The following is a 7,740-nucleotide window of genomic DNA, read 5'->3' on the forward strand; positions in this document are numbered from 1 at the left end:
TCCTCCGGTTCAGATGAGGAGGCCCACGAGGGACGGCATGAGGATACGCATGCGGAGGAGCACGGGGCAGAGCATGAGACCGAGCATGTTGAGGAGTCGATTCGTCAGGAAGCACCTCTAGAGACTCAGGCTACCAGGATACTCAACAGCATGCTGAGGAGCCCGTGCCCCATTCTGAGATCCAGCAGGACGTAGATGTGACCATTGACCCTCACTATGTACCCGATCAGTAGCATCGAGGACAATGCTTTTCCTTTTTTTTGGGGAGGTCACCGTCGTCATCGGTGAATGTGATGAACACTTTTTGGACATTATCACTTAGTTCCTCTTATTTTACTTTATTTTGCACTATTTTAAAATTATTGTATATACTTTCTAGCATGGATACTTTTTATTTTGACTGTTGTACACTTTTATTGTATATATATTGCATTTTAGCCTTGTGGTTGTGATTTTGAAAATGTTTTGAATTGTTAAAAACTTAGTTAAACCCTTTGTACATAAAATAAATTATTTTGATTAGGAAAGAGGGTACACTAAGGGATTTTTGAAATTCTTAGTCACAACATTGCATTTAGGATATGCTTAGTCAAAATGATAGAATTCCCAAAAGAATTTATCTAAAAAGGCACCACCCCAATTGATTGGAAAAAAATTTTTTGGAACTTGCTTGAATTCATAATTTTGTGGATCATATTTTTGAGCTAAAAATACAAGCTTGTGAGATTTGAGCCTAATGGTGTGGTTACATCTTATAACCACTTACTTTCCATTCTTGTGTGTGATTGTCTCTTTCTATAATTGTGATCTTTGATTTGTTTGATTCTTTATGTCCATTATTTTGTGTATTCATGCATTTATATGATTGAGGCCATCATTTCATTTAGCTCACTTACCCAAATAGCCTTACCTTTTATCTTCCTTTGTTAGCCAAATTTGAGCCTACGATTAACCCACTTTGTTCTTAATTTAGCACATTACAAGCCTTAAGGCGGAAAACAATAAAAGTCCTTATTTGGATCTTTGATTGGCTTAGACTAGTGAGTGTGTAACATTTAAGTGTGGAAAATCTTGGGACAATGGGTGAATAAAAGGGTAGTTTTGTATTTTTATTGTAAACATTAGAAATTGGGTACATGCTCATGTGTAATGAATGTAAAACATTATGCATTGATGATCTTGTATATAGAAAAAAATGAGAAAAAGGAAAAGAAAAAAATAGAAAAAGAAAGAAACAAATAAAAAGAAAGGAATAAAAAAGGGACAAAATACCCCAAAGCAAAGCTCAATAAGGGTCAATGCATAAGTGTTGTGAAATGAAAAGGAATACATGAGTATGTGAAAAAGTGAGAAAAATGGGTAGTTAGGTTAGCTTTGAAATTGTATAGGATGTCATAGGTTAGGTGGGAAGTTTAAGCTTATCAAAGATTCAATTTTCAAGCTCACTTGACCAAATATGCATCCTTACCTTGACCCTAGCCCCATTACAACCTAAAGAAAAGACCTCATGATACTTGTATGCATACATAAAATAAATGTTGATTGTTAGAAGAAAAACAAATTTTGAAAAACATGATTAGGAGAGAATTGAGTAAATCAACCCCTAAACACTTGAGTGAATAGAGCGGATACACATCCGGTGAGGGTTCGATTGCTCAAATTACATGTATTCACCACTATCATCTATGTTATGCAAGTTTGTAAATTCCTATGATAATTCAATACAATTGTGGGTTGGATTCAATTTCCATTGTTTGAGCCCCTTGTGCTTACATGTATTCTCTTAGAATTTGATTTGTTTTGACCAAGCATTAGCATTCATATAATTAGTTGCATTCATTTAGATAGTTGCATATAGGTATTTTAATTTCATTGAATAAATGTCATACCCTTTGCTTCATTCTTGGTTAAGCATGAGGACATGCTTAGTTTAAGTGTGGGGAGGTTGATAACCCCCTTTGTAGGATTTATCTTGTGTTGTATTTAGAGCATTTTGATAACCTTTCCTCACATTTATTCAAGGAAATAGCATGATTTTGTGATTGTCTCCGTACTTGTGCTTAGATGTGAAAATATGCTTTTTAGATCTTTAATTTGATAATTTTGATTTGCCTTTGATTCCACTAGATGCCTTGATGTGTTTGCTAAGTGATTTCAGGTTGAAAAGGGCTAGGAAGAGATTAAAGGAGTGAAAGAAAAGCATACAAAATGAAAAATCATGAAAAGCCAAAAGTTTAGAAAACTCCATGGGCGCGCACGCGCACTACGCGCTTACGTGCAGATCGCGAAATTCTCCAGGGGCGCGCGCGCGCACTGTGCGCATACGCGCCGATGACCGCACGTGATTTTTAAAGAGAAAAACGTGCCTGGAGATTTTGGAGGATTTCCAGCCCCATTTGGAGCTGAGTTTTTGGCGGAAAAAAGACTAAAAAGACCAAGGAATGAAGGGGAAGAGCATGGAGAATCATACACACACATTAGGCTAGTTTTAGTTAGTTTTAGAGAGAGCAGCTCTCACTTCTCTCTAGAATTATAATAGGATTAGGTTTAGTTCTTAGATCTAGGTTTCAATGCTCTCTTCTACCTCTCCTTCTTAATTCCTTGTTGTTACATTCATCATTCTTCTATTGTTGTTATTACTTTCTTCTACTTTGTTTGTAGATCTATTCTTGTTCACTCTATTTTCTTTCAATGCAATTTGAGGTAATTCATAATAATTGTGTTTCCTTTTATTGTTGTTGTTGATTTCTTACATTTTATTGTTGTTAAATTCTATTTTTGTTATCAATTTACTATGCTTCTTTTTTTTTTTGCCTTCCAAGTGTTTGATGAAATGCTTGGTTGGATTTTAGCATAGACTTTTCTCCTCTTGGCTTTGGTAGAGTAATTAGTGATGCCTGAGTTATCTAATTCCTTTGTAGATTGATAATTAGAAATTGCTAATTGATTTGGATACCACTAAAGCTAGTATTTTCCTTGGGAGTTGGCTAGGACTTGTGGAATCAAGTTAATTGATCCACTTGAGTTTTCTCCATTGTAGAGGTTAACTAAGTAGTAGCAATGGACAATTGTGGTCACAATTGAGGAGGATAACTAGGATAGGACTTCTAGTTCTCATAACCTTGCCAAGAGCTTTCATAGTTATTAGTTTACTTTCATTACCATTTATGTTTCTTGTCTAAAACCTCAAAACCCCAAAACATACTTCATAACCAATAACAAGGACACTTTATTGCAATTCCTAGGGAGAACGACCCGAGGTTAAATACTTAGATTTATAAATTTAGGGGTTTGTTACTTGTGACAAACACAAATTTTTGTATGAAATGATTATTGCTTGGTTTAGAAACTATACTTGCAACGAGAATTCATTTGTGAATTCTAAACCATCATGAATCCAATCATCAATACACCGTGTCGGATTATTCCATCCGAGCATCTCTTAAAGAGATATGGCTCATCCCATAGGTAATATTTTGCATCATGCATGAGTTTCCGGGCTTGCTGCCTGGTAAACTCCTTGGGAATGAACCTTATGGTCTTGTAGTTTGCAATGTCTCCAAACCAAGGTACTGTCCGGATGGCATAGAGCTGCTCATCTGGAAAGAATTCAGATATGTCAGTAGAGGGAGAAGAAGTCCCTACTACTGGCTCAATCCGAGACAAGTGATCAGCCACCTGATTTTCTGTCCCTTTTCTATCTCTAATTTCTATATCAAATTCTTACAGGAGTAATACCCATCTTATAAGTCTAGGTTTAGAATCCTGCTTAGTGAGTAGATACTTTAGAGCAGCATGGTCAGTATAAAAGATGACCTTAGATCCTACTAAGTAAGATCTGAACTTGTCAATGGCATAGACCACTGCAAGTAGCTTATTTTCTGTAGTAGTGTAGTTTTTCTGCGCATCATTTAATACGCGACTAGCATAATAAATGACATGCAGAAGCTTGTCATGTCTCTGCCCTAGGTCTATGCCAATTGCATGATCACTTGCATCACACATTAGCTCAAATGGAAAGTCCCAATTGGGTGCATAGATGATAGGAGCAGTGACAAGCTTGGCTTTCAGAGTTTCAAAAACATGCATACATTCTTGGTCAAAGATGAATCAAACATCGGTGGCTAAGAGTTTACACAGGGGTTTGGCGATTTTAGAAAAATCTTTTATGAACCGCCTGTAGAATCCTGCATGTCCTAGGAAACTTTTGATTGCCTTGACACTAGTAGGTGGAGGTAAGCGTTCTATCACTTCCACCTTAGCTTGATCTATCTCTATCCCCTTATTTGAGATCCGATGCCCAAGAACAATGCTTTCAGTTACCATGAAGTGGCATTTCTTCCAATTTAGAACTAGGTTTGTTTCTTGGCATCTTTTTAGGACCAGGGTCAGATGATCAAGACAAGAGTCAAATGAGTCTCCATAAACAGAAAAGTCATCTATGAATACTTCAAGGAACTTCTCTACCATATCAGAGAAGATGGATAACATGCATATCTAAAAAGTGGCAGACGCATTGCACAGGCCAAATGGCATTCGTCTATAGGCGAACACGCCAGATGGACATGTGAATGCTGTCTTCTTTTGATCTTATGGATCTACTGCTATTTGATTGTACCCGGAATATCCATCCAGAAAATAATAAAAAGCATGACCTGCTAGTCTCTCTAGCATTTGGTCAATGAAGGGCAAAGGAAAGTGATCTTTCCTGGTTGCGTCATTGAGTCTTCTATAGTCAATGCACATACGCCACCCTGTAACTATCCTTTAAGGGATCAACTCATTCTTTTCATTGTGAACCATTGTCATTCCTCCCTTCTTAGGAACAACCTGGACAGGGCTCACCCATGGGCTGCCAGAAATGGGATAATATAATCCCAGCCTCATAGAGCTTAGTGACTTCTTTCTGCACTACTTCCTTCATAGCTGGGTTCACCTCTTCCACCAGGGAATCAATGAGGTCAATGCTCATACATTCCTCAGGAATGTCTGAATGCTGCATAGCTTTGACAGTATTTAGGACAAACTTTTCCTCATTGAATTTTAGGGTTACTTCTGCTTTTTCAACATCAATGAGGGTCTGTCCTGAAACTAGGAAAGGTCTTCCTAGGATAAGGGATGCATTATTGTGCCCCTCCATGTCCAATACCGCAAAGTCACTGAGAAAGGCAAAGGGTCCAACCCTGACAATCATGTCCTCTATTACTCTTGATGGTATCTTAATAGAACCATCAACAAGTTGAAGACATATGCGGGTTGGTTTGACTTCATCAGTCAAATAAAGCTTCTTTATTAGTGAAGCAGGTATTAGGTTGATGCTTGCTCCAAGGTCACATAAAGCTGTCCTTGTACAAGCATCACCTAGAGTGCATGGTATCATAAAGCTTCCAGGGTCTTTAAGCTTTTCTGGTAAGCTGTTCTGAATGATTGCACTGCATTCTTCAGTGAGGAGGACTGTTTGTGTCTCTCTCCAATCCTTCTTATGACTTAGAATGTCCTTCATGAACTTTGCATAAGAAGGTATCTGTTCAAGAGCTTCTACAAAAGGGATCTTTATCTCTAATGTTCTGAGATACTCCGTAAAGCGGGTAAACTGTTTATCCCTTTCCACTTGACAGAGTTTCTGAGAAAATGGCATCTTAGCCTTATAATCATCAACCTTGGTTGATGGAGGTCGAATGCCATGTGTGTTGGAAGGGGGGTTACTACCTTATTTAGTAGGGTTGTTGTCATTAGGTGGTTGACTTCCCTTGCTTGGGCGTTCAATGCCCATGCTGCTGCCCCCTTAGGCGTTTGAACGCCCATTCTCTACCCTTTCCTGGCGTTCAACGCCAAGGGGTATACCTCTCTGGGTGTTTGAACGCCCAGTCTCTGCCATTTCCTGGCGTTCAACGCCAAGAGGGATACCTCTCTGGGCGTTTAAGCGCCCAGAGTAATCTTGTGCAGAGACCTGGTTATCCTCTATGGGCTTTTCATTTTTATTATACTGAGGTTGAGTGCTTAAGATTTTCCACTCCTTAATTGGATAGCCTAGCATTCATCTGTTATCTGCTTAGATAACTGCTGCCTTGTTTGACTCAACTGGGCTTCTACATTTCTGTTAGAAGCCTGAGTTTTTCGTATAGCCTCTTGCAGTTCCAGCATTTGCTGGGAAAGGGCGTGCAGTTGCTGAGTTAGTGGGCCATCCTGTTCTGGAGGGTTAGGTCCAGCATCAATTGCCTTAACCTCTCCTTTTATAGAGCCCTCAGGAGATGAGTACAGATGCTGATTAGTGGCAGCTGTCTTAATAAGCTCTTGAGCCTTTCCAATGGTCTTTCTCATGTGTATGAAACCACTAGCAGAGTGGTCCAAAGACATTCTAGCCATGTATGAAAGCCTATAGTAGAAGATGTCTAAATGTACCCATTCTGAAAACATTTCAGTGGGACATTTTCTTAGCATCCTCCTATACCTCTCTCAGGCATCATAAAGAGATTCAATGTCTCCTTGTTTTCAAGTTTTTAAACTAGCTTTAGGCTGGTTATCCAACCACCTTTTTGCTTGGTCTTTCACAGTAAAAGGAAAAAGCAATAATCTATTGACATCTTGGTCTACTCCCTCACTGTATACTGTGTCAGCAATCTTTAAAAAATCTGCCAGGAATCCTGTAGGTTCTTCCTGAGAAAGCCCAAAATACTGGTAGTTTTGCTCAATTAGAGTAATGAGTTGAGGGTTTAATTCAAAGCTACTAGCTCAGAATTGAGGTATGCTAATACTTCTTCCATAGAAGTCAGCATTGGGATTTGTAAAAGATCTCAGACTTCTTCTGAACTCTTCATTCTCACTTGGATTCATAGTGAAGGAGGGTAGAAGAAGAGGGAGAAGAAATAGGAATAGAAGAAGAAGTAGAAAGAAATTGAAATTAATTAATTAAAAAGGATTTAAAATTTAATTGTTAAATTTCGAAAATAGAAGAGAGAGAAGAGGAAGAGAATTTTTGAAAATTAGAGAGAAGAGTTAGTTAGGAAGTTTTGAAAAAGAAGAGAGAGAAGATAAGCAATTAATTAAAAAGAGATTTGATTTAAGATTTGAAAATTGAAAATTGAATTTTAAATTTTGAAATTTGAGTTTTTAAATTTTGAAAAAGATTTGAATTTTGAAAAGATTTAATTTTGAAAATTAAAATTTGAAAATTTTGAATTTTGAATTTTGAAAGTTGAAATTTGAATTTTGAAATGAGATAAGATAAAATTTTGAAAAAGATATGATTTTTGAAAAAGACAAGATTTTTAAATTTGAAAAAGATTTGATTTTTGAAAACTTGACAACTAAGATATGATAAGATAAAATTTTGAAATTAAAATCTGAATTTTTATTTATGATTTTCGAAAATTAGCTAAAAGTTAGTTAGAAAAGATATTATTTTAATTTTTTTGAATTTAATGATGAAAGAGAAAAACACATAAAAGACACAAAACTTAAAATTTTTAGATCTAACACACCTTATTTTCGAAAATTTTTGGAGGGAAACTCTAAGGGACACCAAACTTAAAAATTTTAAGATAAAAAACAAGGAAGACTCAAGAACACCTTGAATACTAACTAAGAACACAAGGAACAAAATTCAAAGACTCAAAGAACACAAGAACATAAAAAGAACACCAAACTTAAAATTTTTAGAAAACTAAAAAGAAATTTTCGAAAATTAAAGAAAACAACAAGAAAACACCAAACTTAAAAGTTGAAACAAGATTTAACCAA

Source organism: Arachis ipaensis, chromosome B09, assembly GCF_000816755.2.
Source record: "Arachis ipaensis cultivar K30076 chromosome B09, Araip1.1, whole genome shotgun sequence".
Classification (NCBI taxonomy): Eukaryota; Viridiplantae; Streptophyta; class Magnoliopsida; order Fabales; family Fabaceae; genus Arachis; species Arachis ipaensis.